At 35.3% G+C, this 11,301-nt stretch overlaps 1 protein-coding gene across 1 annotated transcript in view; it reads left to right on the top strand.

The window, feature by feature from the left end:
* The first annotated feature begins 894 nt into the window (after positions 1-894).
* The window catches only part of LOC136810301 (pre-mRNA-processing-splicing factor 8), a 40,752-nt gene continuing 30,345 nt past the window's right edge, over positions 895-11,301 (top strand). The window contains exon 1 of the mRNA XM_067066869.1: positions 895-974. The gene's annotated coding sequence lies outside the window, so the exon portion shown is untranslated. The remainder of the gene's footprint in view (positions 975-11,301) is intronic.

The raw sequence follows: 11,301 nt of genomic DNA, 5'->3' as shown, positions 1-11,301 counted from the left end.
GATCAATTAATAACACCAACAGACAATCAGCAATAACAACAATAAATAACAATAAATGAGTAATAGCAAAAGAATATTTTTCGAGTTCTTGAATAATTTTTTTTACTTTTTATTTTTCTCTCTTTCTTTCTCTCTCAAAACACGTCCGTTCTGCTTCGCTGCTTCATTGAAACTGTGGATATTAAGAAATGAATATTTTGTTATTGGTGTAACGTGTAACGAATACAAACGTCTCAGTCAGATCAGAGAAAATATTCATTCGATCGAGCAAACGCAATAAGTCTTTGATTCGAGCTACTGTGGATGTGTGGATACACTCACGGTTAATATCAGAGGGGAGAGGCGTGTAGTCTGTAGATAAACCTTTTTTGCGAGACAAACTTTGGACTAGACTAGCTTTAGCGTGGCCGGTCGCCAGCAAACCGCGCCGGCCATCATCATCAGCAAAATAGATTACGACCCCGACCCCTGAAATGCACGGCGCGATGGTGCCAGTGCCCTAATCGGGTTAATATCATTGAGTTTAAATCCCGAAGGGCTAGAGGTCAATCTCTAACCTTTCTCAGGCAAGAAAAAGTGAAGCCTTAAAATATGCGCCGTATTTTTGATGACGGATTGAATCTAGCAATTCCTTTGTTTTCGAGTGATATATTTTTCAAAATTAAGCGGTAAATTTTAGTTTCAATCTGTCATTTGTGTAAAAACCAGGCGGGTCGCTCAAGGCCGCACAACTTTGGTAGGATTTGTTGGCTTCAAATCCTACCAAAGAGATTGACCTCTAGCCCTTCGGGCTTGAAACTCAATGGTTAATATCGGGTTAAGAACGTTTTCAAAACGATGCGCGCGCATGTCATCCATGTGAAAGGAAAGATCAAAATGGCGGCGAAATTGTGACTGACTTGTGGTTGAAATCATATTCAAGTGCGTGATGAACCGATCTGCCTGACAATCTAGTTTAGTTGCATGATTTCCAGGTATTACTATTTACGAGGATGGCTTTTTGTAAGGTTTAAGTAAATTAAAGCAAATGTATAAATATATGACAATGTTTGCTGTTCTTCAGTCTAAACTTAAACTCTTATACTTAGGGGAGCCGTCCACATTCATTTGACAACGCATAATGTCAATTTGACGTTATGAGGGGGTGGGGGGTTTTCAAAAGTTTGTTTTGACGTTATCTGAAATCGAAGGTATACCTTTTTGTGAAAATTGCGAATATTCGTTACCACCAACCACACAATTTTTAAAAGGTTTTAAACTTTCAGAGGTTGGCAGGTCTGGGGCTAAATTTTTGGGACTTTTTTCCTGGGGGGGGGGGGGGGGGGGGGCTGAGACCCCTGAGGACACTATGTGTTGTCATAACATATTTTTTATTGTTTGCGTGATCAAGCAAACCACATCGCACAAGTGGGCAAAGAAGGTGGTGCACCTAATCACGGCACGGGCGATTTGCACTAAATCTGTACCGTCCCGTCCGAAATCATTTTTTGCATATATCTCATTAAGGTTAAGTGTTAATGATTTTTTTCTTTTTTCATCAGATACAGCTTGGTAATGGTACACTTTCTGCAAAATTTCATGTTTTAAGTGTCTATCATTAGTCTGCAATCATAAATTTTGTGTCAATTTTTCCTTGTTTTGGCAACTTTTAGCAAAGAAGTGCTTCAGTTTTATGGTAGCACTTTCTTTCCAGGAAGGTATTTGACCTGGAATTTTGATTTTCCATATAGGCAATTTATTCATGTGTTTTTCTACAAAAAAAGTGTTTTGAAACCTTTTTTCCATCTTGCTCTAGCAGTGATTTTCTGTTAACGTCCATTTTGACAAAATGTGTCCCGTCCGAAATCATTGCACATTGCCCCTATTTTAAGAGTGTTTTTTTAAGGTTTTTTAAGTTTGAGAGTAAGCTCAATCTGTATGTGTTTGAAAACCTGTCAAAAAGTATGATTTTACCATTAGGTTACCATCTATAGGTCCCAGTGCATTGGTGATTGGAAACAACCAAAAATGTCCCCGTCCGAAATCACAATAAGATTGACAATAGTTCTGAAATTCTGCAGGGTAGAAATATATTTGAATGCTGAATAATTGTAATCTAGGATAGAGCATAGTTTATTGAGTAAATCTAAGATTCAAGCTCTTCAATTTGATTCCAGGGGTACTAGAAAAATGTCCCGTCCGAAATCATTTGTCCTGTCCGAAATCAAACTTGTTCAAATATGTTTCAATTTGTGATAAAATGAATGTTTAACATTCAGGAAGTTATTAGCAAGACCTAGTGGTATAAGAAAAATGTTCAAACAGGCCAATTGAAGTAAGTTTTTATACCTTTATTTCAACCTTGAAAATAGGAATTGATTTCGGACGGGACAATTTTCCTGTAAAAATAGATATTATATTAAAACCACTACTGGAACAAAAAGAGTGGAAGATTCTCAAGTATTTTCTATTGGAATAGTAGTATATTTACTTGTAGACTTACTGATAAATGTAGAAAGAAAAAGTTTTAGCAAAACTTGAAATAAAACAGATTTTTTATGAAAATGATTTCGGACGGGACAGGAAAAATTTGTGCAAAATCGCCCTGAAAAAGATGAAAAAGGTGCTACAGATTTTTAAGATCTATTCTAATTTGAGGAAGGCCTTTATACGAACAATTTCAGGCTGTTCTAACAGCTTCCTTACTTCCTCAATACATTTTTCTGATGTATTCTAGCCTTTAGTTTTGCAAATTTTGTCCGTCCGAAATCATTTTCGATATCTACATGCCAATCAAAAGAATGCAACAAAAAAAGGATTTCACCTAAGTTTAGTGATACTTAAATATCACCTGTTACAACCCTTGTAATATGTGATACTCTCTCCAGTGCAAGTTAGTTTTGATTTTTTCTTACCACAAATTTACCATTTTCATACGCTCCAACAGCTCCATGAGCCCCTATATCTTTATTATTAGGCCTTAAAAGGTGGTGTCAAGGTACATTTCCATGAAATATAGGCTATAGACTGTCATAAAAAAGTAGAGTTATGTTTAAAAAATGAACTTTATTTTTCATGATTTCGGACGGGACACGGTACAGATTTAGCACAAATCGCCCGCACGGACCTGGCGCCGAGTGGAGATTTTAATCTTCTTCTAAAAGGTCATTAGTTAAAAGAACATACAAACAGTGCAAGCACGTGTACAACGAAGTACGGACTTTGCGACGGGAAACCTTCGATGAAAAAAATGGCGACAATTTTTGAGGGGGTGGGGGTTGAGAAGATAACGTCAATTTGACGTTATGCGTTGTCAAATGAATATGGACGGCTCCCCTTATATCAGGATTAGAAACTAGGCTAGTCTTACCTCTTTTATCTTTTCCTTTACAACAATACAACGCTGACAAGTTGACACAACACATGTGTACATATACATTGACAAGTAATCCCTGAGAGAAGTAAGTTTTTATAGAAATCTGCAACAAAAATGAAATGGTCTCTTCTACTGATTGCTTCCAAGCGCTCCTTAACAATTGTTCATCATATTTCAACCAATGAGGTTGCCGCATTTCAAAGAGCCCTTCTTTTTCACAAGTTTCAATCCGTGATCTGTGGCTTAGGTTTTTTTCTCATCTTCAATTTACTGAAGAAAGCGGGAATTTGATGCGAGAGTTAGATTATCAACAAAGTGCCGTAAAAAATCATTGAATAAAAGAAGAACTTAAAATCTTAAATATTTTCATTTTGAAGAATAGGTGCAAAAAAGCAAAGCATAGAAAAGTTTCATTTTTCATTGCATTAGGGGAGCCGTCCATATTCATTTGACAACGCAAAACGTCAAATTGACGTTATGAGGGGGTGGGGGGGGGTTTCAAAAGTTAGGTTTGACGTTATAAGAAATCAAAGGTATACCTTTTTGTGAAAATCGCAGATATTTGTCAGATCTTCTTCGCCTGGTGTTTTTTCTGTTCCATATAATGATAGAAGACATGTAAAATTTTTTTTTTTCAATTTAATGCATTTTTGACAAATTCCAGCCCAAAAAACTGCCCGGGGGGGGCTTTTTTACCAAAAAATCAGCTTTTTTGAGGTTTATTCTTCATATCTCTTCCAAAACTTGCTCAAATTCAAGATGTAGTGTTTTTTATGAAAATTTAACCTATTGTGAGGCATTCTGCGCAATTTTTAAGGTCAGAAGTCCAAAATTGGCCGAAACCCCCTGGGGGTACTGATTCGCACTACAGGCAAAAATTGGAAAATGGCATTTTCTGGCCTTTTCAGGCCTGTAAATATGTCAAAACTATTGCAAATCTTATTTGTTTCACTTGCTGTACTAAATTTTATGAAGAAACAACAAAATAATCATATTGGATTGAAAATTGTGCCTGTTGGAGCCCTAAAAGAGCTGTTTTAAGCCAATTTTGGGTAGCAAAATGCTTTTTAAGGCCAATTTTGCAAGTTCATAAACTTTAAACTAATACACTGTTTAGGAGTCTCGCTATCTTCACGGTACTCCATTGCAGAGGCAGGTAAAAATGGTAGGTAAAAATGTGCACTTTAGTACTGTGAAAGGTTAGTAGAGGAATGTAAACATTGTGAATTTTTTTCTCTCCTTTAAAGAGAATGATTTAGATATTTGAACATGATATCAATGATAATTTTATAAGTTTAGTCTCTCCTGAAAATTTCACAAAAATTCATCAAGAGGAAAAGAAGTTATGATTAAAAGGAGTTCTTTACCTACCGTTTTTCTGCTATGTTTCCTTATGAGAACCAGATGTTTACCTAATTTTTTTCAATTTAATGCATTTTTGACAAATTCCACCAAAACTGCCCGGGGGGGCTTTTTTACAAAAAATCGCTTTTTGAGGTTTATTCTTCATATCTCTTCCAAAACTTGCTCAAATTCAATATGTAGTGTTTTTTTATAAAATTTAACCTTGTGAGGCATTCTGCGCAATTTTTAAGGTCAAAGTCCAAAATTGGCCGAAACCCCCTGGGGGTATGATCGCACTACAGGCAAAATGGAAAATGATTTTCTGGCCCTTTCAGGCCTGTAAATATGTCAAAACTATTGCAAATCTTATTTGTTTCACTTGCTGTACTAAATTTTAAAGAAAAACAAATAATAATGGATTGAAAATGTGCCGTTGGAGCCCTAAAAGAGCTGTTTAAGCCATTTGGGTAGCACATGCTTTTTAAGGCCAATTTTGCAAGTTCTAAACTTTAAACTAATACACTGTTTAGGAGTCTCGCTATCTTCACGGACTCCATTGCAGAGGCAGGTAAAAATGGTAGGTAAAAATGTGCACTTTAGTACTGTGAAAGGTTAGTAGAGGAATGTAAACATTGTGAATTTTTTTCTCTCCTTTAAAGAGAATGATTTAGATATTTGAACATGATATCAATGATAATTTTATAAGTTTAGTCTCCTGAAAATTTCACAAAAATTCTCCGAGGAAAAGAAGTTATGATTAAAGGAGTTCTTTACTACTTTTTTGCTATTTCTTGAGAACCAGATGTTTACCTACCGTTTTTTTTACGGAGGAGAGTGAATTTTCCGTGGTCGCTAAAATCAAAACAATGGAAAATTGGATTGACACGTGCGCAGTCGACACTCCTAAACGGTGTATTGATACACACGTCTGAAATTTTCAGAGATGGAAGTCTTCAATAAAGTCTTTAAGCAAAATGAATTTCAAGATTTTCACTTTTTTCAAAAAATCATAATGGCATCTTCAAAAATCGCTTTTTAGAAGAAAAAAATCATATTTATCAAAAAATAGCATTTTTTAAGGCAAGCTTCTACAAACTGAGTTTAAATGCTGATTCAAATTTTTTTTGCAGTGATAGTACTCTGGAGATACTCCAGGGAAATCAAAATCATTTGGGTCTGGGATGCGTCTATGTCCCCCATTATGGAAATAAAATCCCTGGTAAGTGCCATTTTTCAGGCAAAAATCCAAATTTGGACTGAAAAAATCTCTAAAATGACAATAGACATGGGCCCAAATTTTCTTGCAGTGATAGTATTCTGGAAATACTCCATGGAAATCAAAATCACCTAAACCCAAATGCTGTATTTCCAAAAGACTATCACTGCAAAAAGATTTTAGGTTCATCTCAATTGCCATATAAGAGCAGTTGTTAAGTCAAAATGGGATATTTGCTTGAAATGTTGCAATTTAGCCAGTTTTAGCACAGATTTCAATTCCATAATGGCTGATATACCCAAACCTTAAACCTAAATGACTATGATTTTCCTGCAGTATTCCCAGAATACTATCACTGCAAGAAAATTCGGGCCCATGTCTATTGTCATTTTAGAGATTTTTTCAGTCCAAATTTGGATTTTTGCCTGAAAAATGGCTCTTACCAGGGATTTTATTTTCATAATGGGGGATATAGACGCATCCCAGACCCAAATGATTTGATCCCTGGAGTAACTCACTGCAAATTCACTACATTTACTCGTTTGTCAGATTGCCAAAAAATTGCTATTTTGATTAAATGTTTTTTTTTCTCTCTGCCATTTACTTCTCCCCCAGCGAAAAATCGATGAAATTCATTTTGCTTAAGACTTAAACTTCATCTCTGAAAAATTTCAACGTGTTGAAATCAATTAGTTTAAAGTTTAGAACTTGCAAAATTGGCCTAAAAAGCATTTTGCTACCCAAAATTGGCTTAAAACAGCTCGTTTAGGGCTCCAACGTGCACAATTTTCAATCCAATATGATTATTTTGTTGTTTCTTCATAAAATTTAGTACAGCAAGTGAAAAAAATAAGATTTGCAATAGTTTTGACATATTTATAGGCCTTTTTTGCACAAACCCCTGTAACTATGGGTGAGCACCCCGTTGCTAAGATGTTGGCTTGAAATCGAAAATGAAACCACTCAAAACGAAAGTAAAATCGGCCCGTACTCAAAATCCCGTAATCTTGATATACGAGTTTAAGTCTATACTGTTCTTGCAAAAGCAATCAATGCCAATGCAATATGGGGCCCCTTCCATAGATTTATAAAGCCCAAAGGGCTAGATATCGCGCTTTTGCTGAAAAGTTTGCAGAGGCTAGGACTGGCTAGGAAGGAAATTCTACCTAAGTCACGTGTCATTACAATAGAATTTCAGCGCTTGACCAATCAGAAGCTTTGCGGGTTTTCAAAAACAATAGCAGCAATATTTTTAGCGATATTCACTTTTTTGCTTAGGATGGAAGAGCTTAAAGCACTTCATCTAGCCCTTCAAGCTTTACAAAGGGCTTACCGCCATCACGAAATATTTTTCGTGAAATTTTACAGTATTCTAACGCTAATATAATCATGAACATATAAACGACTGGACATCTATCTTTTATTGTCTCTTTGAAGCGAGCTTCGTTGTCGCCTGTATTTCAAAATTGGTATGAAAAATCCGACAATATTCCGTCATAATTTTATTTCTTTGAATAATTTAGGTAAAAGATTGAGAGAGTTTGAACATTACTCCTAATGCACAAAAAAATTATTTTCGAATTTTTTTACAAGTTTGTAGTATATTTTATCAACATTTTCAACTCTGAAATGCAGAATTTCAACTGCGTGTATACTTTTGAATCCCTTTTGTCACTCCAATAATTTTTTTTAAGTCCAGTTTTTTTTTTGTCCAAAAAAATAGCTTGCCAAAGTTGAGAGCCTGTGTAATAAGAATATCGAAATTCGAATGTGACAATGTCTAAAATTATTAGACACTTTTGAGTCAAAATTTAGAAATATTAGTCAGAGTTTTGACCAGCTGACGATGATTTTGCCTTTGTTGTCTTTGTTATGATATAGATAAAAGACTTGAGAAGAGTAGAACAAGAGACTTTTGTCGAAGTTTTGACGTTGCTAACAAGGTATTCCCAAGTGGTATATCATCAAAATCTATTGTTTCATTTTATGCTTTTAACGAGGCGGCAACGAAGCTAGCTGTGTTATCTTTAAAAAGACAAAGGAGATGGATGTCCAGTCGTTTATATGTTCATGATATTATCTAGATGGGAAACAAATATTAAATTTGATTTTTTTTTTGTTCGTATTTCTAAATTTCACGATAAAAAGAACTATTTACAAATTATTTTTATTAACAGGCGTTGAATCAACATTGACATATTTAATGATTTTTTAGTGCTCTAGGCGGCAATCAAAAATATGTTCCATTCGGGTCCTAAAACATCTTCAAATCCAGTCGGTCAGTCGGTCAGTAGTATATTTTGTCGGGTTTTTAAGATCTAGTAAATCCTAGCCTGGGAATCCATGCTATGATTTCTATTTGATAAACTGATGGCGAAATGTATAGCATGGTACGGGCTGAGAGTTTGAATTTCTCAGATCCTAATAACGGTTGAAAACATAGCCAATCAAATTTTGTTATTCTTTTACTGGTCACACTTTCTTAGAGAAAGCGCAAATTTCGAAATTTGGTTTTTATTTTAGTAAGTGAGGACAGCGCTAAATTCGAATTTCCCACTGTAAAAAATGCGAGTCCAATATTGGACTCACAGGTCGAACCCGTCTTGTGTACATCAAATTATAAAAAAAACACACGACGGGTCACCCGATGAATCAAGTCGGCAATCAACAGAATCTTATGCCACCATCTTAATTTGCCAAACTAAATGTGCGCGCGCATGTGTTAACCTTTTTTAAAGTGGACCTTATTTCCGGCCCCCAGGGTATTGGCCCTACCCTGTTGCTGAATTTTGACATAAAAATTTCAATAAGGGTACATGAAAAACTTGAATGGGACTCAATGTGGGTTAAGTAAACAAAAAATAATGATTCAAAGACATGCTCCGTTCGCCCGGGCCTGTCATTATGGGAAAGATCCGAACCTGCGAACAGCGCCCAAAAAAACCCGACAATTCTACCGACTTTCCGAATCGGGTTTTCTTGTAAATAAACAGTCGGTCGGACGACCCGAACGCAACATATTTTTGATTGCCGCCCTATGCAATGATCGGTATTTTTTTGAATTCTATGTTTAGATTTTTCTACCCAGCAACGTCCGGTAGGGCCGAAAATAAGGGCCGCTTTAAGGTTAACACATACCCTTCTCTTGCCTAAGTACCCCCCCCCCCGTGCTGCCTTTTTTCGACGATTCTTGTGTCATGTCTATTATTTCACTCCGCTTATCTTGACATCAAAGTTTTCCTAAACATCAAGAACTACGGCAAATGTAAGGGAGAAAAAAAATCTAATTGCAGAGCCGTCTCAGACATCGCTGGTCGCCGGTATGGTGTAATTTGGGAATGCTTTCTGATCATTTTTGCCACAAAAATATTTTTCAAAATATGGTTTAAAAAGATACGTCACCCGGGAGGGATAGAGTCAAACTTTGAAAGGAATTCTTCCCTTTAATTTTGATTTCATCGTGTTTGAAGCCACCTTCCCAACATCCAAATGACTTTAAATGCGTTCAGCAAACGTGCACGCCGGGTACCGGCTAGTATCTTTTTATTCCATGAAGCAATTACTTTCAAATAAAAAATATATTGACAAGGAATGGGTAAGCTTTCTAGAAATCCAAACATAAATTGCATAGCTCTTACCAAAAAATAGCACTTTAGGATCAGAAACAGTCAAAAACCAGCTTTTTCCAATTTTCATCGAGTTACAGGAATTAATTCCTTGTTTGTTTTGATCTGAAATTTTCAGTAGGGGTGGCCAACATTGTTCCCTCGCTCATATCATCAAGGGGGGGGGGTAGGACGGGGGTAAAAGAATTAAAGTTTCTAAGTAAAATCTTAATTATCACCCAAAAAAGTGCCTTTTTTTGTCCATATCTTTTAAATAGATAGTCCCAGAAAAACCAAAAAAACGTTTTTTTGCTTATATCAGCATAACATAACAATAGGCAGACACTGTTCTGATATAAAATGATGTGTCTGATATGAAACGGGAACACTTATGTAAAAACAAAACCTTTAAAACAACACTATCTTTTTTTAAACAACACTATCTTTGTTAAAACAATACTTACTTTTTTTAAATGACACTATCTTTGTTAAAACCATATTATCTTTATTATTAGCTTATTCTAAAATTTTGGAAAAGCAACGCGCATGTGCGTCTCACATTTTTCCTATGGATCGCTGGAAACCACGTGAACATTTTGCTCTAGTTCTTCTATCTATCTTATTCTACCTAAACCTCATAAATCATAATGGATTCTATTTGAATCCAATTGTTTTTAAAGCAATAACCTAATTCTTATCATTTTTTTTAACTGGCCTGACTGGCCTTCGTGTTAATTTCAAAGCCTACAGTGTATTTAAGGGCTATATTTGAATCCTTTTGATAGGAAATAAAGCCACTTATTTTCCATCCAAAATGTGACTGCATAGTCTTCACACACACATGGCTAGATTAAAAGTAAAACCCATCGCCAGATTTCGAAAAATATCCTCCTTAAAACAAAGAAAGAATCACTAAGAATACCTAGATGTCTTTTAGACTTTGTCTTTTAGGCATCGTGATATCTTGTTTGATTTTTATGGGCGGATAGATCATGTGAAACAACATCAATCAATCACAAAAAGACACTGAATGTAGAGATTCCTTGAATAATTAAGGCGCTATTCGCTACCTTATTTTTAAAGGGGCCTAAGTCCAGGTCCCCCCCCAATTCTAAAAGGGCCTAAGTCCAGGTCCCCTCCAATTCTAAAAGGGCCTAAGTCCATTTTTATGAAAATTGAGATTTTTGGTTTTTCTGAATCTCTGGCTCACTGGCTTTCTTTTGATGTATCTGACATGAAGATTTGGAGGTAAAAAAGTCTAAAAATTTTGGTCTTTAGTTTTAATAAAAACCACATTTAATTTTAAAAGGGCCTAAGTCCATCATGTTAGGGCCTAAGTCCAAAGTAATGAAATTGTTGAATCTTAAAAAGGGCCTAAGTCCAGAAAGAGGGCCTAAGTCCAAATACGGTTTGTGTAATTTACGATGCGCGATCCAACGATTCACGATGCACGATCCATGCATGATTTATGTTGATTTATGTTAATTATTTTAATTATGCACAAATAAGTTTTCATAATGCTAGCTACAAACATCATATAACAATAACGAAAAAAAATTTAAAAAATAATTTATCATTATCAGAATGATTAAAATAACTTATATCTTCTGTGTAGAAAAACCAAAAATTGATAGCGAGGGTTTGTTTTTAAAATGAAAGAAAAAGCTTTGACGTCATAGAAAAGTTTTGGCGCGAAAAATTTGTTAAAAGAAAACTCATTTTTGTACGTTTATTATTTTTTTAAGAACAGTGAATAAGGTAAATAAGGAATCATTGGCTAC

Source organism: Clytia hemisphaerica, unplaced genomic scaffold (assembly GCF_902728285.1).
Source record: "Clytia hemisphaerica strain Z4C2 unplaced genomic scaffold, Clytia hemisphaerica genome assembly, whole genome shotgun sequence".
Lineage (NCBI taxonomy): Eukaryota > Metazoa > Cnidaria > Hydrozoa > Leptothecata > Clytiidae > Clytia > Clytia hemisphaerica.
Note: the sequence above shows the minus strand (reverse complement) of the source record. Positions and strands in the feature narration are given on the sequence as shown.